Raw genomic sequence first — 23,827 nt, forward strand, 5'->3', positions numbered from 1 at the left:
GAGCAACCGAGGGAGCCATGTCACCCCAAGCTGCCAGCTCTCCCGCTTCTGCTCTCCTCCTGGCGCCTGTGTATGCAAATTAACCCACCATCTTTGTTGGCTTAATTTGCATATTCACTCCTGATTGGCTGGTGAGTGTAGCAAAGGGATGGTCAGTTTACATGTTTCTCTTTTATTATATAGGATGTTTTAATAATTCACCTCTAAGGAGGCACTTTTACCCTAACTTCAGAGTTGTTTCAGGGGTATCCCAGTCTGGATACCTCTAATCTGGACCAGTGCCGATTCATTTATCCACCCATGTGTCAATTCAACAAAGATATATTTGAGTGGGACCTTGGATACTTTTTTTTTCTTTTAAAGGACCTGCCCGATTGGTTGAGCATCGACCTATGAACCAGGAGGTCACGGTTCCATTTCCAGTCAGGGCACATGTCCAGGTTTCGGGCTCGAACCCTAGTGGTGAGTGTGCAGGAGGCAGCCAATCAATGATTCTTTCTCATCATTGATGTTTCTATCTCTCTCTCCTTCTCCCTTCCTCTCTGAAATACATAAAAATATATAAAAAGAAAAAAGAATGAACTACATCTACTTTTCTAATCTATAGACTGGGTTGTTCAGTGAGTTGTTATGAAAATTAAATGAAGTCATCCCTGAAGAAGGATTAAGTGAGGAAATCTTGGGTATTGTATGCACTTGATAAACTTGTTGAATGAATGAATAAATAAACATTACCTATGATTACTGTCACTCTTGCCATGTGACAGGCTCTCTGGGAATATAATGGCAAAGCACACATGAGTCCCTGCCCTTATAGGGCCTACACTCTACAAGGTATGGAGACAAACAAGTAACCACCCTCCCACTGCCCTCCTTCCCCTCTCCCCCAGCAGCTCCCCAGGCTGTGAAATAAATGCAATCATTGGGGAAATAAATATAGGGTGTTTTTGGAACTCCTAGCTGGAGTGACCAGGTATCCAAGGCTCCCCAGAAGTGGGTTCCAAGCTCCAACAGGAGCAATAAGTAAGAGTTAAGCAGGCAGAGGCAGAGAACCTGTGCGCCTTGGTGCAAAGCCCACAAGGCAAGAAAGACTTCCTTCCAACAGGAGACCCTGAAGGACTCTGGGAGTGTGCCTCGCCAGGGGACTTGGGCCTGAGAAGAGGCTGAGGAGGTAAGTAAGCCAGGGTTGGATTTTGGAGGGCTGAGTAAAACACGAGGAGGAGTTGGATTTTATCCTAAGAGCCTTGGGATTTAGGAGACGGGTCCACAGGCTTGATAAAAAGTAGAGCCTAGAGGAAAAGCTAAAGGCGGGCTGCGGTGACCCAGGACTTTCAAGCTTGGAGTCCACATGGAGCAGTGGTCAATGGACATGGAGCCAGACTGCCTAGAATCGAATGCTGACTCCACCCCAAAGGCTGCGTGTTTGAGAAAGCTCCCTAATCTCATTAGTAAACTGAGATAATCACAGGACTCAACGCTTGGGTTTGTGTGAAAGTGTGGGTCAAATGAGATAGTATGTATAGAGCAAAATTCTTAGAATGTTATCTGGCATAGAGTAAGTGTTCCCTAAGTGTTGGGCATTATTGTTGCCACTACAACTCACACAAGAGTCTGAGATAGGATCCTGCAGCCAGCTATGCAAGGTGCATCTGAGGAATGTAGGGGGAGGGGGAAGTTTACCAACTGTCAGAGGATGGAAACTCCAGCAGCTTGGAGCTCCTTCTCTTAGTTGAGTCATGGTTCTTACAAATCTGGTTCCTTGGTTTCAATCACTGATTAGAAAAGGAGGAGCTGACGATAGCAGGTTTCCTAGGAAAGGCAGATGTGACGCCTGGCATGTCAAGGAAAACTGAAGTAGTGGGAGAAACATATGCAAGAACAACGGAAGGGCAGAGAGTAAGAGTCCTATGCACCCAAAGCATGCTAAAGGCGTCACTATGTTCTAGGGCAACTATCGAGAGCATAAAGGTTCTCAGCCACGAAGGAAAGAGAACGTTTTATGAACTTTAGAAATATCATTATGATGGACAGAACTTAGTAGACTCATAAGAGGCCCGCAACAGCCCAGTGTTTGGCATCTCACTTCTAACTGGCCTAGGTCTTGCACCTGCTTTGATGTTTTCTTTTGGAGGTTGTTTTTGGATCTTTAAAAATTTCTTTTCAGGTTTTCAGTAGCAATCTCACTTTCCTGTATTATTAGTATTTGGTCATTTACTTCAAGAAGTAGTGAGATATACTTTGCTTATCATTATGAAGTAGGGTTAAGGCACAGCCAAGCTTAAGGAATCCACAAGATTGCCCCAGCTGGGTAGCTCAGTTGCTTAGAGCATCATCCTGACATGCCAAGGTTGCAGGTTCAATCCCTGGTCAGAACACATCCAAGAAGCAACCAAAGAATGCATAAATAAGTAGAACAACAAATCAATGAATCTTTCTCTCTCTCTCTCTCTCTCTCTCTCTCTCTCTCTCTCTCTTCTCTCTCTCTCTCAGTCTTTCATTTTACAATCAATCTTTTAAAAAGATACAGAAAAAAGAAATTAGCAAGATGGTGATGGAAGGAGACTTGACTTGGGGTGGTGAACACACAATACAATATACAGATGATTTATTATAGAATTGTACACCTGAAACCTATATAATTTTATTAAACAATGTCACTCCAATAAATTCAATAAAAAAGGAATTAGCAAGAAAAAAACATATGGTAACTTATTTGTGTAAAAGCAGATGTTTTCTAGTTATTTTGTTTATTTCTTTCAGCTAGGTGGGATGAGGGACAGGCAGAATACTATGAAAATTTGGCTTCCTTCTGGGTGAAAACAAAATTCACACCATGACAAGAAGCATTTATTTTCTGCTGCTGGGTAAAAGAGTTGTGCTTTCTGAGCTTCCAACCACCTTTCTGGCTTCCTGCCTCTGGAAAAGACCCATAAGAGGAATGCCACGGGTCACAAGAGTTACTTAGCTGAATAAATACACATGAGTGATTGGGGGAGAATTACAAAGTCTGCTCTAAGTAACCGAGTCAAAACTAACAATTCTCAGTTGTCAGAACATCAAATGAAGCTGCCCAAACGATCACCCTTGGCATGTCGTCCAAGTATTTTAAAGACTAGCTGTTGAGGACAATATTTGATGGGTGTAGTTTTGTTTTCTAGCTTATGGGAGTGACAGCTTGGTAGAGGAATAACAGAGTGAATGCACTTGGGAAAGAAAAGCTGGTGATTGTAGATGGGATACTGGACAAGACAAGGAATGGACAGGGGTGTGTTTAAAAAAGGGGGATTCTGTTTTTACTGCCCAATGTATGGCTCGATTCCGATTTGTATCAGGATTTATAAGCTGTCCTTTGCCTGGGGTTTGCCAGTTTAGTATGTACTGGTGCTCTTAATCCAGTATCTGGACCAGAAAGCAAATGTTTTCATCCTTGGAATCCCCGTTATAATTGAAAATTTTCCAAGGAAACAGCAGAGGCCAGATGGGAATGTGGTATGTGTTGCCCTGTTAGCACTAAGCCCTCAGTTGGTGCTGTATTGCTTTGTACTTCCTTACTTCACCCCTGAACACTTATGAGTGCCTACTGTGTTCCAATGCTGCATGCAGAAAACTAGATGTTGGGAACTTAGAGCAGTGAATCCAGTAGACCACACCTTTGCCTCACGCAGCTTCTGTCCCAATGGGAAGGAAAGGAATTAAAGAGGCAATATAATTGTTGTAGGTGGGGTCAGACCAAACCTGGGTTCACACTTGGTACTTGAGTTCTTGCTAAGAAAAGAATTCAAAGTCAAGACTCAAACTTGGTAGAGAAAATGTATTTGGGCAAGCGAAGAGAAAGTACACTGGAAGAGAAATTTAGAGCTCATGGCTCTAAGAGCTTCCCTGGGGAGTGGACTAGGGCTATTTTTAAACCCTGGGAGGGGAGTTAACTGCTTTCTTCTTCAAAATGACCTATCAGGGCCTGCCTTCTGCCCTTGCATGGAAGTTAGATGGGGCTTTCCTCCGGCCCCCTTGTTCTCCTCTAAGGGTGGGGGTCTACCACATGAGTAACCACATGCCAGGGGAGAAAAGATCAGGAGAATCTGGCCTGCATGACCAGAGGCATTCTAGGGTGGAGAGGGGGTCTTAGGGACAAGGTCTTGAATATCTCCAATATCTGCTCTACCCGTTCGTTTTCATTGCTAGGTGTCTGGGATGTTCCACCGAGGTGACCTTTTGTAACTGGTCCATTGTCCTTGCTCTGTTCATGTCTAATTGCCTACCACATAATCACAGCTGCCAGATTTAGCAAATAAAAATACAAGACACCCAGATAAATTTGAATTTCTGATGAACAATAAATAATTTTTTAGTGTAAGTAGGTTCTGAAGATGGCATGCATTAGTTTGGCAATCTTAAATATACAGTAATATAATGGGACAAATGAAGCAGAGTAAAGGGCTAGATAGGGATGGATCGATGCAATTTTAGTGAAGGTGGTCAGGGAAGCTCTGACAGGTAACAACTGAGAAGAGACCTGAATGAAGTGAGGGAGGGAACCAGGCAGTAGGTAACTATGGAAAGGACATCCAAGAGAGCAGGAATAGCAATTCAGAGGCCCTGAGGTCCAGTTCCAGTGTCAAGAATTGGTCTCTGCACCAGCAAGCTTTTAATAACTGATATTGAAAAACAAAATTCAACTGAATAAATTTAAAGATCAAATTGGCTTTATTCAATGATTCATGAAATGCACAATAGCTCATCTAGCAAACAGAAGGAGCTGTACAAAAAGCTTTTATAGGCAAAAGGGGGCGGAAAAAGGAAGTTTCCAACAGAGTGGATTGTTTTAAGAAAGGTCACCTTTCTTTGTGGGAGGTGGGGTGGGGGGCTGTGGGGCTGGGGGTGTCTATCATGCAGATTACTTCACTAGTGCTGATCAGGTAATTCCAGGTTGGCTGGTTAAGGTCACATTCCTGGGAGAGGCTGAAACTACCATTAGGTTAGATTTGCAGTCATGGTTTGCTGATGTGCGGCTTAGCGCAAGTGACTCCATGTTTGGCCTGTTGTCTCTCTTTTATTCTTTAACACTGAAGTGGGCTGGTGTAACTCTGAGTCATCCCACATTTCTAATACCCCCTCATATTAGATGCTAATTCTACAATATGCTTATCAAAGTCTAAGTGGTCAGGGGTGAAAAAGAACAAAGAATGGGAAGGAAGCAGAGTAATATGGGGAATTGTTGAATGCGACATGAGAATGGAATTCAGCCGCAAAGGTCTATACCAGAAGCTATGAGGGCTCCTTTGGGGCCTTATGCTAGTACATTGCTCTGTGCTAGAGAGTACAGCTGGGGTCTCCAAAGGCAGGCTGGAAGGCTTGCTTTAAACCCCATCCTACCAGCGTAATAGTTTGGTATGTGTGAGTGTCCCTATTATTTTCCACGCATGCATGTACACTTCATGGCCATGGCATCCATTGTCAGAAAGTGCCCTGGATCCCAATAAGAATGTTTTCCCAAATGCGACCTAGAGACTCTCAGCTCTAAGGCAAGGGAGGCCTTCCCTGGCTTTATATTTGTTCATGGGCTTTTGCTATTTAATTCTAAGTGCTTACATATTCACATCTTAGCTAAGCCAGTAATAAAAAAGGAAACTTTTTCTTCTGTGACCTATTTCCTCAGAGAAACAATGGAAGTGTTTTAACACAAAATAAGCAAGTTAAGAGAATAACAATCAAAACAGGTCTTTTCCCAGATCTGCCCTGTGTGCCCCTCAGACCCTGCCCATGTGACCATGGCGGATTCCTGCAATGGTCTTGGCTTTACAGATGGCAAGAATTCCCTCCTCTTTTATGGCAAGACTTTCTAAGGATTTGCTAAGGATAAAGGGATCAGACGTTTTTATTGATATTTTTCTTATTTATCCAAATGCTTTATTATTTAGTGTGTTCCAGAAAGGAAGGCTTTGGGCTACTTCTGTGTATGCCCTCTCTTTCCTCTCCAGTCACGTGACACTATGACCTTAGACAGGATGGATGTGATGGAAGATGAGGCTGGAATCAAATGAGTAAGGCCTTGCCCGGCCAGGGTGGCTCAGTGGTTGAGCATCAACCCATGAACCAGGAGGTCACAGTTTGATTCCAGGTTCAGGGTTTCAGGCTTGATTCCCAGTGGGGAGCGTGCAGGAAGCAGCCAATCAATGATTCTCTCCCATCATTGATATTTCTATTTCTCTCTCCCTCTCCCTTCCTCTCACTGAAATCAATAAAAACATATTTAAAAAATAAAATAAAAATGAGCAAGGCCTTGAAGGGGCAAAATTGAGACCCTGAACTGACTACCATGCTCCCACAGTGGCCATAGAAAACCAAAACTACACCTTAGAATCTATGTTAACATGACTTGGCTATTTAATTTTCTTAATTAACATTTTTTATTCTTCCAGAACTACCTGCCCAAGAAATTGGTTTGATTATTTGTTGTTAAGGAACTTCTCCAATAACCCAACTTCTCCAATGTACAATGCATGTACACTTCATGGCCAGCATCTCTTCAATTAAAAAACATGATAGTTAGTGCTTTAGGATTCTTTAAATCCCTCACCTCAATGTCCTCAGCTTGCTTTGTCCACCAATCCCAGGCTCTTACATCTTCTAGCCAATTTCACCTGAAACCAAGCTTCCAATTCCCAATAAATTATTTTTTTAATATATATTGTATTGATTTCAGAGAGGAAGGGAGAGAGAGATAGAAACATCAACGATGAGAGAGAATCATTGATTGGTTGCCTCCTGCACACCCCACACTGGGGATCAAGCCCACAACCCAGGCATGTGCCCTGACCAGGAATCAAACCCTGACCTCCTAGTTCATAAGTTGACATTCAACAACTGAGCCATGCAGGCTGTGGACCCAGTAAATTCTGACCTTACCATCCTCTCTCTGAGACACTGCTCAAGTTTTTTGAGGTGGGTTTTTTGTTGTTGTTGTTAATCTTCACCCGAGGATATTTTTTTGTTGATTTTTAGAGAGAGTGGGAGGGAATGGGGAGAGACAGAGACAGGAAACATTGATGTGAGAGAGACACATCGATTGGTTGCCTTCTGCATGCCCTCATCAGGGCCTGGGATGGAGCCTGCAACCAATATATGTGCTCTTGACTGGAATTGAATGTGGGACCCTTCAGTCTGTGGGTGGACACTATCCTCTGAGCCAAACTGGCTAGGGAGGTGGTATTCTTCCTCCTGGCCTTGGTAAGTTTTAAACACAGCGTTGCCTTATCATGTTTGGGGAGCCAGCTTTTGAAAAGAGGGCCTTTTTCTTTTTTAATATATTTTATTGATTTTTTTACAGAGAGGAAGGGAGAGGGATAGAGAGTCAGAAACATCGATGAGAGAGAAACACCGATCAGCTGCCTCCTGCACACTCCCTAACGGGGGATGTGCCTGCAACCAAGGTACATGCCCTTGACCGGAATCGAACCTGGGACCCTTGAGTCCACAGGCCAACGCTCTATCCACTGAGCCAAACCGGTTAGGGCTTCTTTTTTTGTTTGTTTGTTTGTTTGTTTGTTTTTTAATCCTCATCCAAGGATATTTTTCCATTGATTTTCAGAGAGAGAGTGGGAAAGACAGAGAAATATTGATGTGAGAGAAACACATAGATTGGGTGCCTCCTACACATGCCCTGACCAGGGCCTGGAGGGCGGGGAGCCTGCAACCGAGGTACATGCTCCTGACTGGAATGGAACCTGGGACCCTGGGGTTCACAGGCTGACACTCTATCTGCCGGAAGCCAGTCCATCCTTGCTGCTTGACACGATTGCTGCAGGGGAGAAACATCTGCACAGCATATGTCTCGGGGAACCTGGCGTATATGGCATACTGTTCTTGGTGTGTTTGCTCCCTTTCTTGGCGCTGTGTGTTTTGGCCAGGGTCACCTCTCCAAGAAAGGTTGTTTCCCCAGGTAGGGATTTTTCCCTGAAGTTAGGGAAGGAATAAAACCCCTTAACTAAGTGCCAGGCGGGTAGTTAATCACTTTAATTATGAACAATCACGCTTAAGCTACATAATCTTTACTCCCTGAAATGGAGATAAGAAACGCCCTAACCTTTGGAATAGAAATTGACAGGATTAAAATCAACTGGTATAAATACAGATGTAACAAGACAATAAAGACAGAACCTGGCTAGAGAACCTGGCTAGAACCTGGCTAAGAGGAACCTGGCCATGATGATCACCTGAAGGCTGTCTCCGTGTCATTCCTTCTTTGCCGACTCCATCCACACCTTTGGACCTGCTGGGGCAGGCCCCCAGCATCTATCCAGTGAGCCAAACTGGCTAGGGCCAGAGGGCCTTTTTCTTATAAAGAAATAGCATAGTTTATGTGCATTTAATGTGCTCATCTGTTGCTCAAGGGCTGTTTAGTGAGGAGAAATTGGTTGATAGGTGGTTAGTGATTAGTTAAGAAGTCTCTGTAAGGGAAAAGGTGGGAGATTACAACTTAAACCAAGACATCAATGTGAGCAGGAACAGAGGGAAAGCTTGCTGAAAAGGCTGTAGAGTGAACTGGCAGCTGTTTTCTCTTGGGTGTGGAAGGAGGAGTGTGGTAGGACTAGGGTTTGAGAAGGGAGTGTGGTGCCATGGTGTGACATGTCTGCAGTGGAGGATGGAACAGGAGGAGGTATGGTTTTGGACCGCTTGAGTGGGAGCTAGTTGTCTATCATTTGGCAATTCATTGGCATCTGAAGTTAGGGGAAATACTAGGGCCAGAAACACAGATCTGGGAATCTAGAATAAAGAGATACTTGAGCCCTAACCGGTTTGGCTCAGTGAATAGAGCATCAGCCTGTGGACTGAAAGGTCTCAGGTTCGATTCTGGTCATGGGCATGTACCTTGGTTGCAGGCACATCCCCAGTAGGAGGTGTGCAGGAGGCAGCTGATCGATGTTTCTCTCTCATTAATGTTTCTAACTCTCTATCCCTCTCCCTTCCTCTCTGTAAAAAAATCAATAAAATATATTTTAAAAAATGAAAAGAAGGTCAGAATTTAAAAAGAGAGAGAGAGAGAGATACTTGGAGCCTTGAGAGTTTAATGTGTTTTCCCAAGAAGTGGAGATTTAGAAAAGAGGGTGAAAGATAGAACATTGAGAAAATCCCTATTTCACACAGGGATGCAGAAAAATCCACTGAGAAGAAAGACTGAGAAGGAATGGTCTTTATGGAAAGGGGGTAGGTGTCCTGGAAGTTAAGGGAAGAGAGGACTTCAAGGAGGGGCTGGTGTGAGGAGCCTCATGCAGAATTCTCAAAATAGGGAAAACCTTTCACACTACAATTTCTTTAAAGGGAGGCAGCAGCCTAAAAGGGGCCAGAGGGTTTATTTTATACCCAAGAAAAAGGGTCTTGATTTCTCTTGAGTTAATTTGTGTTTAGAGCTAAGAGTAGGATGGACTAGGTAAAAGAATCTAGACAGGTGGGTAGCACCTCGAGGGGCTTATTTGAGCCCCTCTTTGCATTGCTGCTGAGTAGTGTGCCTAGTGCCTGAGGTAGCTCAACTGGTCATGGTGTGATTTATGTTCTGAATTTTCCATGTGCTCCAGTTGAGTTGACTTAAGCCTATATGTGATGGTCTGGGATGGACAAGGTGGAATTCGGTGAAAGTATTACATATATACCCTTTTCCCCCACATTGATCCCCTCCAGCCTGCCCCCGCAACATCTGTTTCTAAAATACTCTCTCCATAGCCTGCCTTTCTTTCTAAAAGCGATCTTTGTGTGTGTGTGTGTGTGTGTGTGTGTGTGTGTGTGTGTGTGTGGTTAAATATTATCTTTACCTCAACAAGACACGCTACACATTTTTATTCTAACAAAATATCCGCCAGATAGCATATTATAAACAGCATTTGCCAAAAGAAAAGGTCAGCAAGTTTGAAGCTACTCTTTTTAAAAGGACAATGAATAACGTTAAGTTCTTTGCCTTAACATAGCCAGCAAACCACTGTGTGACACAAAAGATTGTGATAGTCATGCCTCAGCTTTCAAATGCAGCCAAGAGTTCTCTTAAAGGGACTCTTGTGAAATCCTTCTTACACTGCCTGCCCCTAAGAATAAAATGAACCTCACTGATGATCGGTAGCAATCTCTGAACTTCTGGCTTCAGTTTCTTGACTGCAGTGGTTTATTTATGAATGATTCATTGAGGATTTATTCTTTTTTGTGTTGGAATTTTTGTTATTTAATCCCAGAATTTTAAATTCCTGTATAAAAGCTGCTTCTCTAGTTATTATTACAGTAAAAAAAAAAAAAATCTAGCCCAACCAGCATGGCTCAGTGGTTGAGCATCCACCTATGAATCAAGAGGTCAAGGTTTGATTCCTGGTCAGGGCACATGCCTGGGTTGCAGGCTTGATCCCCAGTGTGGGGTGTGCAGGAGGCAGCCAATCCATGATTCTCTCTCATTATGGATGTTCCTCTCTCTCTCTCTCTCTCTCTCTCTCTCTCTCTCTCTCTCTCTCTCTCCCTTCCTCTCTGAAATCAATAAAAATATATTTTAAAAAATCTATATTATTTTGATTAAAAAAACCATTTACTGTTAAGAATATATAACTTCTCTGCTAAACATTTTATTTAGTGGTTCGTAAAAAATAAGTTTTTTCAGGTATGTCATCATTGGAACAGGATCAAGCATATACTCTAAGCAACAGCATGTTAGAAATAGCTATACTTTTCTTTCAACAGTAGAGCAATCCTCCCACACTGTGTAATTTATTCTGATACATGTTTCTTCAAATCCATGGCAATATTTTCTAAGCATCTTCCAACTGTTTGCTGACAAATGAATGTATTTTATTTTGCAGTCATAATTTCTGGTTATTTTCATATTTTAACATTTGTTTGCTTCTATTTGTGTTTTCTACCTTTCTAGAAATAACCAGTGCTATGTGTATTTTGGTCTTTTGGCATTAAATATGTCATTAAGTTTAGCAAAAATTATAAAGTATTTCATAATCTCATCTCTAAACATAATTGAAAGAAAAACATGTAGGCATTTAATAAATTTTGATGTTCTGAACACCTAATTTTCTTTCTTTTTTTTTTTTTTTTTAAAAAAACACACACACATTTCCATTGATTTCAGAGAGGAAGGAAGAGGCAGAGAGAGATAGAAACATCCATGATGAGAGAGAATCATGGTGGATTGGCTGCCACCTGCAAGTCCCCCACTGGGGATTGAGCCCAAAACCCAGGCATGTGCCCTTGACCAGAATCAAACCTGGGACCGACCCCTCAGTTCACAGGCTGACGCTCTATCCACTGAGCCAAACCGTCTAGGGCATGAACACCTAATTTTCAAGTATGTCTGTGTGTGATGGCGTTGGGGAGACTTCATTGAGCCAAAGTCCTTTATTGTCCTTGACGTCACAGGCTTTGTGTTTCATGGGGAGTGAGCCAAATCAACCTTAAATGTCACATGAAAAGAACAACTTAGGGACGCATGTCAGGGGGCACCCATAGGCAGCTTGTATAAGGTCAGGGAAGACTTCTCCAAGTGAGTGACATAAAATTAGACCTAGTGATAAATGGGAGGTAGATGAAGGGGATTGGAGAAGGGTGGGGAGAGTCTTCCAGAAAGAGGAAACAGCAATGTGAAGACCTGACAGTGAGAGCAATCTGGTCTCATTCAAAGAACAAAAAATTCAACAAGACTGGATCTTGGAATGTCGCCAGGGCTGACCAGCAGACCCCGAGCAACTGATGAACGGATTACTCCTACACAACGGTTGCTGTGAAAGAGAGGCTAAGAGACCAGGCAGCCTCAATTGCCTGCCTCCTTAGGCTTTTATTGGAATTTTTATCTTTAGATGCAATCAACAGGGTGAGTAATCTTGGGAGGACACATGTGTTTACACTGTCCTCTAGGCAAGGGTATCCAGGGATTAAGCATAAGGATTCCAGTAAACACCCAGGGGTCTGCACATGCACAGACTAGTTTGGAAAGGTCAAGGAATAATTAAGGGTGCAGCCTTCAACACTCCCCTAAATCTCCCCTAAGTCGGAATTCTGATAAACAGGCCTGGCGGCCTTCCACACTTTCCTTTTATCAGAATGTCCTCCTCACAAATTTCCCAACCGAGTCTCGTGTGCTCCCCAGGGAGAAGCAAGAGATGTGGACGGGCAAATGGGCTGAATTATGGAGAGCCTTATAAGTCACTTTTATTGAGTCTGGACTTTTTCTCAGAACAATAGAGAGATATGAAAAGGTTTGAGCAGAGGGCTGACAAGAGGATATCTTTAGAAAGTTTCCTAGAGTTTCCAGTGGAGGATGTATTAGAAGTTGACCAGGTTGCTGGCCTGGAGATCAGTTCCAAACTGATTGAGTCAGGGTGATGGACATGGAGAGAAGGAATTCCAGTCTTGTATGTGCCCTGACTGGGGATTGAACAGATACTTAGGCGGTAGAACCTACAGACGTGGCGATGGAGTAGATGTGACGGAGTAAATGCCTCTAGACCAGAGGTTCTCAACCTTCCTAATGCCGCGACCCTTTAATACAGTTCCCCATGTTGTGGTGACCCCCAACCATAAAATTATTTTCATTGCTACTTCATAACTGTAATTTTGCTACTGTTATAAATCGTAATGTAAATATCTGATATGCAGGATGTATTTTCATTGTTACAAATTGAACATAATTAAAGTATAGTGATTAATCACAAAAACAATATGTAATTATATATGTTTTCCGATGGTCTTAGGCGACCCTTGTGAAAGGGTCGTTTGACCCCCAAAGGGGTCGCGACCCACAGGTTGAGAACCGCTGCACTAGACAGTGGTGTCAATGGGACATGGTTTTTGCTTGGTGGATGCCTGAGGCTGAGTTTCCGGAATATAGACTCTGGAAATCCACCTGTGAGAGAGGCAGAATTAGGCAGAAGAAAAAGTTGACTCACAATCCTATGGACACTGAGACCTCAGCTGATTTACTAGGGACTCTGGAGCTTGGGTGTCCATTCTGAATGGGCCCAAATTAAGGCAAAAGTCCTAGCCTTTGTATCTCTACATTATTTGTGTCTGCTCCCTGGGAAGGGGTGTAAACTTGGATAAGACAGCTCCCAGGAACTGACGCCAGACGGTAGCCAAAGCAATCTGCAGGGAGGGGCTCAGCTGTGAGCAGTCAGCAGCTAATATTCTCAGCAACTAGGGCTTGGAGGTGTACACCCTGAAGAGAGGTTCTAGAATCTAGACAAAGCACTACAGTATCTACTGCAGTGGCAAAAGATCTTTCGTTTACTTTAGGACATGCTTTACTTTAGGGGCCTGTAGGTTTATTACCCATTCCTTAGTTCACAAATAACTAGTTAATTTCAATGATGGGATGTGCAACGCATTGTGTGAACTGCTGCAGATGGTGGATTTTAGGGGTGGATGCAAAGGTGTAGAATAGATTCATGTACTCAGTGCCCAGGTCTCCTCCGTACTGCAGGGGGCCAAGGAGATTCATTCTCCGGTGGAACTGAGTCCCATTCCTGTGTGTTCCTTCTCCTCCTTGAAAGATTATGCCCGATTGCCTTTCCTTTTCTCAGATACCTTTCTAGCTTTCTCTTCCCCTTCTCTAGGTCTTGAAAGAGTAGGAAATAAGCCCCAATACCAGTTCCTTTCAAAGAAACCCAGAGACAATGTAAAAGTCACAGAGGGTTAAGGAACCTTACAAATTTCTCAACAGACCTTGGCCTTTGAACCATAGTTCCTGAAGAATCCTTTGCTGATCCCCCAAGCCCCATGCCTTCTGGCTCTTGTATGACCCTCTAGAGTTCATAAAACAATGCTTTCTTAAACATTTTTTATTTTAGAGAGAGAAAGAGGAAGGGAAAGAGAAGCATTGATTTGTTGTTCTACTTATTTTTTGCATTCATTGGTTGCTTCTTGTATGTGCCCTGACTGGGGATTGAACCCAAAACCTTGGTGTATCTGGACATTGCTCTAACCAACCAAACTACCTGGCCATGGCTAAAACAACACTTCCCTCGGTCCCTACCTTTCTCCTTCATTGGGCAAGGCTGCCTTTCCAGCATTTAGGCTTAAAGAGACAGTAGGAGACAAAGAATTGTGGATCCGTCCCATAGCCAGGACTTAGGATGTCATCAAGATAGGCCCAACGTTAAACAGCTAAATCAGCAGTTCTCAACCTGCGGATCGAGACCCCTTTGGGGGTCGAACGACCCTTTCACAGGAGTCGCCTAAGACCATCGGAAAACACATATATAATTACATATTGTTTTTGTGATTAATCACTATGCTTTAATTATGTTCAATTTGTAACAATGAAAATACATCCTGCATATCAGATATTTACATTACGAATCATAACAGTAGCAAAATTACAGTTATGAAGTAGCAACGAAAATAATTTTATGGTTGGGGGTCACCACAACATGAGAAACTGTATTAAAGGGTCGCGGCAGTAGGGAGGTTGAGAACCACTGAGCTAAATTAATGAAACAAGGAGGTCATTAGACTGAGGTGGCTCTGATACTGTGGCGACCTCCACGAACAAACCCAAATCTAAGTCTGTAAATACCTCAAGATTACAAAATCAAAACCATTAAGGACAACCAATCACAAACAGCCAACTAGGCTTCCGCTGTAGCCAATCAAATAATGTCTTTCCTTTGTTTCTGCACCTTTGCTACGTCATTCATTCCTTGGCTTCTTGTAGGTGGAGCACTCCTAACCACTTCTTGGCCACGCCCGATTAGCATAGATTTTTGTTCAAATAAACTCTTAAATTTTTTTTAACAGAATGCACCCCCCACCCCTTCCAATATCTGGGTGAAATCAACTAACAAAGGATAAGGGAAATCCTTTCCCAGACCTCCCCTCAGTTTGTTTGTTTGGCAAATAATCATTCAAATCTGGTTATTATTTCTTTCAAGGGTATGTTTTTAGAAAATACAAAAAAATACTGTTTCTACTTTTATTTTGATGTTAAATATAAAAGATCCATTTTCTTTTCTTTTCTTTTCTTTTTTTTGCTGGCCATTCAGCTAGAGATCTTTAAATTATAATTTTAGCGTCGAACAGTATAATAATTCCTTTAAAAACATGCCAACAAATGGAACATATTAGACTCTATAAATGCGTAGGCCTAGCTTATTTTTCAGCTAAAAAATGTGTAGCTCCAGTCACAGGGCTGGCTGGTGGGTGAGGAGGGTTTGCAAGGACTTTTGATGGTGAGATAAAAGGCTTTTCTTTTTGTTTTTCTACTCCTTCCCCTCAAGGAACACACCTTTGTGTGCTCTGCCTAACAAAGGAATTTCCCAATTTCATAGTGGAATTTGGTGGGGGGTGGGAGGGAGAATGTGTAGACTGATATCTATATATGCCTGCAAAGCTGGCTTCAAACCACACAAGGATTTAAAAAAAAAAAAAAAAAAAAAAAAGAGCTGTGATTTTGCAATACACTGATTGGAGAAAAAACTCTGACACTGAGCATTAGCAATAAAAATAGCAACAACTGAATCCAAAAGGGTTTGGGATTCCTTTAGTTTCTATTTGGTGTAAGAATAACATTTCTTTGTTCTGTCTTTTCTTATCTACAGCACTCAAATAATAGCTTATTTCATTTTTGCAGTCAAATTACTTCTTCTATTGTTGCCCAGAGCGAAGTGGTGCCCAAGACAGCCTTACATATGTAGAATAATAGAAGGAACATTTGTACTGCTTTTTTTGGGAAGAGGGGTAGTGTTATTTTTTTTTAAAAAACACACCTTACACTAAAATTTGTTTTTCCTGTGACATGGACTTATTTCATCAAATGGACTAAGATGGGTGCTTTGCTTTTAACTATTGTTCTACCTGGCAGAGGCGTTCCTCTGAAATCCTCTTTGTAAAAATAGAACCGAGATAATCTGCAAGAAATTATCTTCTACCTTGGGTTGTTTATATATTTTTTAAAGCAGACGCAATGTTATCTATTGCCATTTTTGCAAATGATGAGTTGTGCTTTCAAACTAATTTCCTCCAGCTGAGGCTGGACCAAAACACTGGGCTTTGCACAAAGCCCTGCTCCAAAAGTATTTGGCATTATGAAGCCAGGAGGCAGTTCTACACCCAGGACACTTTCTGATAAGCAATTCAGACTTTAGTGCAATTCTGACCGTTCAAACACTGCTGTGCTGTGCTTTCATCTCTTTAAGGGAAGGGAATGGGGGAGGGGCAAGGCTGCATTTGAAGTAAACAAAAGATTTCAAATCTAGGAAACCTAGGATTTACTGTGGTGTGCACATTATGAAATTCCATATATTGTACTATGTGTAGTGTTATCAAGATTTCCGATAAGCAGGTCTTTGGATATTATTCAATGCATGTAATGTTTTCTTCACATGCATATTAATAAGGGCCCACTTTTAGGAGAAGAAAGAAGGCCTCCTTTCAAATGAAATCAAGCCCAGGTAAAGTTGAAACTCAACCCACAGAGTACTGGCACCGTTTTCAGGCTAAAAGAAGATGAGATTCAATTTCATCATCTTGTAACAGTGATAAATGTGAGCCCGTGGCTGGCAGCATTTGCAGATTACATAGGTCTTTCCAAATACGCGGAAATATGTGCCCCAATTTATGTGCAACTCCAAACAATTTGCTGTTTGAAATGAAAGACCAACAACTCTTCTTGTGAGACAATCATCTGGCTCATTTACATGAAAAGCCTTAAATAGCAAAACTGCTACTTCAATTTACATCACACCGTGTCCCCACCACGAACAATGGCTTCCTCAATGGCAGTTAATGCAAAGGAGAGGCACACTGAGATTTAAAAAAACAACTTCCCAGCACTTTGCAAATATTAAGCAATTAACCTAATTTAAAATAAAGCACACACACACCCACCAAAAAAACGCTTCCTGAGCTGGGAGTTTTCACTGCAACAGGAGTGAGCCTTTTGAAGAGGTTATGGTGGTATTTTTTTCAGATCCTTCTATTTTGTATGATTTCTAGGGTACGCACAATGAGCTTGGAATAGGTTTTCTCGTTTTAAAAGACCTCATTGAGTGCAGGTGTGTGAACCACGCAGGAACCAGGACACGCGGCTGGGTAAAGAGCCGTCCCGATGTGGTGGTAATATATTGTGTCTGTCGGACGTGTTGACGATATGCACCTCTGTGGGCTTTAGGGGGTGTCTTTATACACGTGTATCCTTTTGTTTCCTGAAGGCGATGGCCACCTGCTGTATGCACAATATGTGCTTGTTACCTTTGCACACCACCTCCCTTGAATTTAAAGACCTAGCTATTGCTTGTTTACTCAATATCATTCCCCCATTAAAAAAAACACACACAAAAAACCCTGCATGAACCGAACATGCCATGTTTCAATTTGGCCCCAGTGGCTTTTTCTCTGAAAGCAAAAACGTGTCTTTTTTACACCAGGGCTTTCTCCCCACCCCAGGGGGTGTCTTCCATTCTTTTGTGGCTCAGTTGAAGGCGAAAAGGGCTCCCAGCCACGAACTACAGCGAAGAGAGCCCCTTCGTCCACTTCCAGGGAGCATCTCCCACTGCATTTATGCGAAGATAGCGTGCTCTCTTCTTACTGATTTGCCACCATTGCGAGGATCACAAACACCACCTTGGCTTCAAGATCCCGGGTAGAGGCTCACGGTCCTTCTCAACCGGCTCTGGCGAGGCCTTGCTTCCTTCCACTCCAGTAAGTTGCGGCTTGGGGCCATGGCAAGGACTGGGTGAGCCTGACATGTCGTTTGAAAAAAAAAAAAAAAAAAGCAGCAGCAGCCCTCCCTCCATCCCCTCACCACCACCACCACCCCGCTCTCCGGGGCGAAGCTGCGATCCAGCAGCCCCAGATGGGCGAGACTTGGCAGGTCCGCGGGGCTCCTCTCGCATCGGCGGCGGCACCCGGGCGTCCGCCGGCCGCCGGGCTTCGCGCTCGGGCTCCGGCTCCCCAGCCCTCCCTTCCCCCCTCGGCCGCCCCCTCCCCCTCTCCCGCGCTCCCTTTTGTTCGCTCGCCGCTCCGGCCGAGCCACCGCCGCAGGGCCCGCACCCCCAGCCCTAGGCCCCGGCCAGGCGGGCCGCCCCGCCGCCGCCACCGCGCGGCCTAGAGCGCGGCGCCCGGGAGGCGCGGGGCCCGGGCCGGGCGCACGGCGAGGCCGCGGCGGCGGCGGGGCGGCCGGGAGCCGGCGCCGGGCGGCGGCGGGGCGGCGGCGGCGGCGCGAGGCCGCTCCACCTCGCACGCACACACAGACCCCGGCCGCGGGAAGGCAGATGACACGCCCGTAACATGGAGCCGCCGCCGCCGCGACGACGACAGCAGCCGCAGCCCCAGCAGCAGCAGCCGCCGGCGGCGCCGCGCTGAACAAAGGTCATCCGAGCTGCGGCCCAGACGCCCGGGCTTGACCGCGGCGAAGGCCAACCCGGGAAGGGGTGGGTGTGCGCCCGGGGGGCGGGGGCCCCGGCGGCCGGCGAGCGAGGGGCGCAGGGCCGCGGAGGCAGGGGCGCGGGTGGGCTCCGGGGCGAGGCGGGGCGCGGCCCCTCGTGCGCCCCGCGGCTCGGGGTGAGCGCGTGAGGCTCAGGCCCTGGGGCTGGACCGCCGGGGCCTGGCCCACCCCGGCCTCGGGGACGCTGGCCTTCGCGCCCGGCCGGCTTTCTTGGGGGGCCGAGGGCCAGCCGGCTTGGCTAGGCCCCGCCGGTCCAGAGAGGGGGGCCACGTGAGCCAGGCGCTCGCCTCCTCCCTCCAGCGCCGGCTGCGCCCCGGGCTGCCCCAGGCCTCTGCGCCCCTCTCCCCGCTGCCCCTTCGTGCCCCCTGCCCCCACCCCAGGCATCTCCAGGCTCCTGCCCCGAGGTGCAGGGATGGGGACTTCTCCCCCCAGGTGCCTGAAAGGAGAGAAGGTCGGAGGAGGAGGAGACTGGGGGGGCTGCTGGCGGTGGTGACAGGGCCGGGAGAGGGAGAGGCCCGGAGGAGGGGGCTGGGTGGGGTGGGGGTGACAGGCGGCGAGGAGCCTGGTCAACAAGCCAGCACCACTCAGCCAGGAGGCCGAGGCCGGCTCCCGCAGCCCACGCGTCCAGTGTGAGCAGACACACATAGGTGGCTTTCCCGGGGGCTCTTTGTCAGCCACCCACACAGGGAACACACACTGACACACAGGTACACAAAGATCTGAGCCAGGTGGTGGGAGGTAAGTGGGGGAAGGCGAAGGAGCGGGCCCCAGGGTCTGCGGTGGGCTTTTCGGGGGGAGGGGGTGGGGGATGGGCCCTGAGGGGCTCTGGGGTGCTCGCGAGGTGGGCCTTTCCAAGACTGGGTGCTGGTGTGGCGGCCGGGGACACACGATGGCCTGCCCCTCCTCGGGAAGACCTCCGAGGGGAGAGCAGCCCCCTGCGAGAGCCCCCCGTGCCGACGGTTTTCAGGGACTTGTTGGCAACTCGGCGAGGGTTGCCATAGCTTTTTTATGTAGGGTGACCAGAACCGGCTGAGACTGGTTTGAGGCAGATCAGCTCCTGAACACAATGCAGTCACTGAGCTCCTACAGTGGGATAGCAGCTTCCTCCCTCCATGGCAGCCAAAAGCAGAGGCGCTTGCAGGAAGGTACCATCCCAACACAGTATGTGAATGCACACTTAGACACCACACAGCACTGGGATGTGGCTAATGGAGTCCTGAAAGAGCCTGTGTAGCGAAGATGGGGGAAATGTGCAGGTTTGCAAGGTCTGAGATTACTTGGGCTTTTCCTGCCTTTTTCTTTTGCTTAAGGGATGGACAAGGAGCTGAGATTTATGACCCTTATTAAAGAAAAAAATGTGACTTGCTAGGGTGGGGACACTTGGTTTATGCAATCTCTCTCTCTCTCTCTCTCTCTCTCTCTCTCATCTCATTTTTAACAAAACCAAACCAGAATGAACTGATGGATTTGTAATGGCAGTTTGTTTGTTGCTGGAGATTGCTACTTTGCATGCTTTTTTTTCTCTTGCAGGGTATGTTCTGTTTTGTGCTTTTCCTTTTAGAAGCTACTAAAGGGTGTTGGGGATACTTCTGACTATTATGAAGGCCAAAAGGTAACAGTATTGTTCTAGAAAATGAGCATAAATGCTTTCCAGTGATGCTGTAAGGCATACATGCTGTCTTTTTTTTCCCCCCCTTGTAGGCCTGTTGACTGTGGCTGCTTTTAACCCTTTCATCTTTGCAGAGAATGCCACTGTGTGACAGTAACTGAACTCTGGTCCAAAGTCTTTCCCAAAGGTCAAGGTTCACAAGGTGAGAGATGATATTTTGAGCATGAATTTAAGTGTTTATTTGAAGGTCCATTCAGACACAGACAGTAGATTGGTACTCTGAAAATGATATTGGGCTCTAAGTGGAGAAGAATTACTCTTAATGTTATCCACCTTTAATGGTATTAGAGTGACTTTATGATGGTATTCCTATCCAGGCAAAATCAGAATGACCTCATTAAATGGCCTGTGTCTAATCATTTAGAAGATTCAGGCCTGGAAAGAAGCAAGTTTAGAGGATGGTAGGCGGCAGGGCCTTGTAGAGAATGCACTGTTTTGCATTAAGACTAAAGCAGCACACATGTAGTATTTTCCCGATGATTACAAAAAAAAGAACTTCGCCAGATTGAGGCAGCTTCGCCACCTTTTTGGGATTTGAGAAGTCTGAAGGTAGATTTGCCTTTTGCTCATTCATCACCTTTCTTTTTACCTTGCTCTCTGTTAACCTGAAAGGTTTTTCACTCAGAGTCAAGTGGTGGAATGGCTTTTATTGATTTTGGGGGCTGTTGACAGTGAGTTTGCCATGGGATTATTTGTGGCATACATTTTAATGTGGAATCCTAATGCTACACCAGGAGGAAAGCGGGTAGTCTGGCTTCATCTGTGAAAAGATGCCTGTTAACGCAAAGCTTTACAGCAGTGGATGGCAGAAAATGTCTAATGCCTTAAGAGATGGAGGCTAGATTTGAGCTGGCATTTTTGCGCACCCTCCAGAATCACAGTTTTTGCAGAAGAGAGAAGACAGCAGGAATGAATGTAGCCAAGGGAAGAACAAAGGCAGTGAGAGCTTACAGGGGAACACTAAACATTTTGCCTTGGGGTTCCTTGTGAAAAGAACTTCCACTTCCCCAAACAGGAAACCAGCAGCTCCAGAATCACATCCAATATGATGTCATCAACAGATAGAGCTGGTTCTGTCTTCTGGTTTGGTAACAGTACAGTCAAGGGGAGCCCATACAAGACATGATTGAAAATAAATTTCTCCTCTACTCTGAAGAGGGTATTTTGTTCCTCTTCGCGGTCAGCAGAACTGAGTCTTTTCAGAAATGCCGAGGATCTTAGAATTGGCTGTGTGCTTGCAGTTGGTGGGCAGAATATCTGCCCTGGAGGGTGTCAAGTATGCAAGGGTTTTTATTGTTCAGAAATATTCCGTGCGGTTGCAGAGCATCCAGTGTGTGAAAAAACTGGCAAAGGGAAAAGGGAGTGTATGGTCAGCTCAGAGTACTTTGTGTTGTATTTAATAGAGATAAATGTAATCTCGGACTGATAGACCAGTAAATAGCTTACATGATGGAACAAAATTCTTGACAAATCACTGTGCTGAAATTGGTTTTCAATTCTGCAACGGTTTGGACTGCCAGAGGTGCTGTGTCTGAATGTGGGCAGAAATCTGCTTGCAAAGCACATCCTGGTCCATGTTGCACGATGTGCTGCTCCTGCCTTTTTGGTGCCAACTAAAACTCAGATGGCTAATATGATAAACCTTAATTAGCTTGCTACAAGAAACTGTTTTATAATTTAGTCCTTCACTACTGTCTTGAGAAAGCCAGTGATTTTTATGTCACTTTGACAGCTAACCCCCCTTGTAAGGAGTCTTTCTTGGTAATATGTTTAAAAGCCCTTTTTGTAAAGCATTGTATGTCACAGAATGTTCTGGTTTACTTTCTCTCTGGTTTTTAGCTTTGTTCCTTCCCTTCCCCCAGAAGGCTCCTGAAAAATAGCATTTGTTTTGCATTTAGGCCGGTCTTTCCAGCTGCAAATGCAGTGTGAGGTTGGAGAGCTGGTTCTCCAGGGCAGCAATCGGGGAAGCTCATCTTGGATGGAGGTCTGTCTCAGGTGGCGGTCTCCTGCTGAGCTCTAACAATGTGGCAGCCCAGGTCCCCGGGGGAGAGGATCAGAGTTTTCTGGGCTTGGGAATGTGAATGTGAGTGTGAGTGTGGAGAACAGCAACAGCATTAGCATTCGCTTTCCTGGAAGAGCCGGGAGGGAACAGGGTGGCAGCCTTACACGGGCTGGGCCTGTGTGTGGCTGTCCCTGTCGCCTTGGAGGCAGCCACACCTGGAGCCCGCAGCCCCGCGCCTGGTTGGGATTGCCTGCAGCCACCCCCAAGGCGGCCATCTCCTCTGCAGGAGGAATGTGTGGGTTTGGCTGAAGAGGGTACACTGGAAAGAAAGTGTCACTGGCCGTCGAACCCTTTGCTTGATTTTGTCATTTGCCTACTTAGAATCATTTTTTCCACGTGAAAGAACATTGGATCCAGGGCTTTTAGAACTCAGCCTCCTGGTTCTGGAGGGCTCTGCTATCTCCTTTTTCCCTCTTTTGTCACAAAGAGGCTCCCCGCCCCCACCCGCCTTGACTCCTTTTTAAAGGAGGGTCTAGGAAGGAGGCAGCCAGCACGGGAATGGGATTTTCTGCTTAACCCTTTGACCAGGATGGGTTCGAATTTTAGGATTTCTCCTCTCCCAACCTCTTTATTTTTCCCCTGGAAGTGCTTTCTTGGGCATTGCTGTGGGGTATAGTCTGTCTTCTGTTGGTTTTAAATAACCTTCCCTGTGTCCTTGGTATTACTCCATCTGGCTGTGCATCTGGAGCAGACGTTGCCAATACAAGGGAAACTGGAAGTATCTGGAAAAGATCTGGGGTTACTCCCTCCTCATTCCCTCAGTATCTCTTCTTCCTAATCAATACAATTCAGTAATAAAACAATAACAGCTGCCACGGTAAAGGTTAAGGTAATCCACACCTTTGTGTTAGAGTTAGGGGAGGATCTTTAACCAAGTCATGACTAAATAATGAAAAATTTTTAATTTTTAAATTTACATGTAGTAAAATTTATTAGTGGTGTACAGTTCTCTGGGTTTGACAAGCATATAGCACTGTGTATCTGCCACCATTATCTGTTAATAAGGAATAGTTCTGTTGGCCCCAAAACTGTCCTCCTGATGTGCCTTTGCAGTCAGACTCATCCCCTGGCAGCTACTGGTTGGTTCTGTCCCTATGTCTATATCTTTTCCAGAATGTCATACAAATATTTGAGATTCATCCATATTACTGTGTATATCCATACTTGGTTCTTCTTTATTGCTAAGTTGTAGGCCACTGTATGGATGTACCTCAGCTTTTTCTCCTTTCACCAGTTGAAGGACATCAGGGTTTTCCCCAATTTTTGGTGATTGTGAATAAAGTTGTGAATATTTGCATACAGGTTTTAGTTTGAAGATTAGTTTTTATGTCTCTTTGGTAAATACTTCAGAGTGGGATGGCTGGGTCATGTGGTAAATACATGAGAATTAGAAGTTTGAATGAAAATAAATTCAGCTCGTCACAGCTCACACACACAAAAAGATCCAGTCAGCTGCAGTTAAGACTTCTCAAGTAGGAGATTGTAGCGAACATTATCTGAAGACACATGAGAGATGACCGAGATAATAGACCACTCACTAACAGGATGACATGCTTTATAACCCAGAACTAATCGGAATTAGCCAAAAGTGGAAACAAAAAACTGCAAGTGGTAAAACCTTCTTTGTTTCCTACAGCAGTTATTTTTAATCTCTTCAGAAGCATTTGGCAGTTTAATT

General features: G+C 45.1%; 1 protein-coding gene across 1 annotated transcript in view; it reads left to right on the forward strand.

Annotated features, from left to right (window-relative positions):
• Positions 1-19,854: 19,854 nt before the first annotated feature.
• Positions 19,855-23,827, forward strand: part of ZNF532 (zinc finger protein 532) — a 93,717-nt gene continuing 89,744 nt past the window's right edge. The window contains exons 1-2 of the mRNA XM_081097115.1: positions 19,855-20,030; positions 20,120-20,229. The gene's annotated coding sequence lies outside the window, so the exon portion shown is untranslated. The remainder of the gene's footprint in view (positions 20,031-20,119; positions 20,230-23,827) is intronic.

Source organism: Myotis nattereri (genome assembly GCF_964212035.1).
Source record: "Myotis nattereri genome assembly, chromosome: 8".
Taxonomy (NCBI): domain Eukaryota; kingdom Metazoa; phylum Chordata; class Mammalia; order Chiroptera; family Vespertilionidae; genus Myotis; species Myotis nattereri.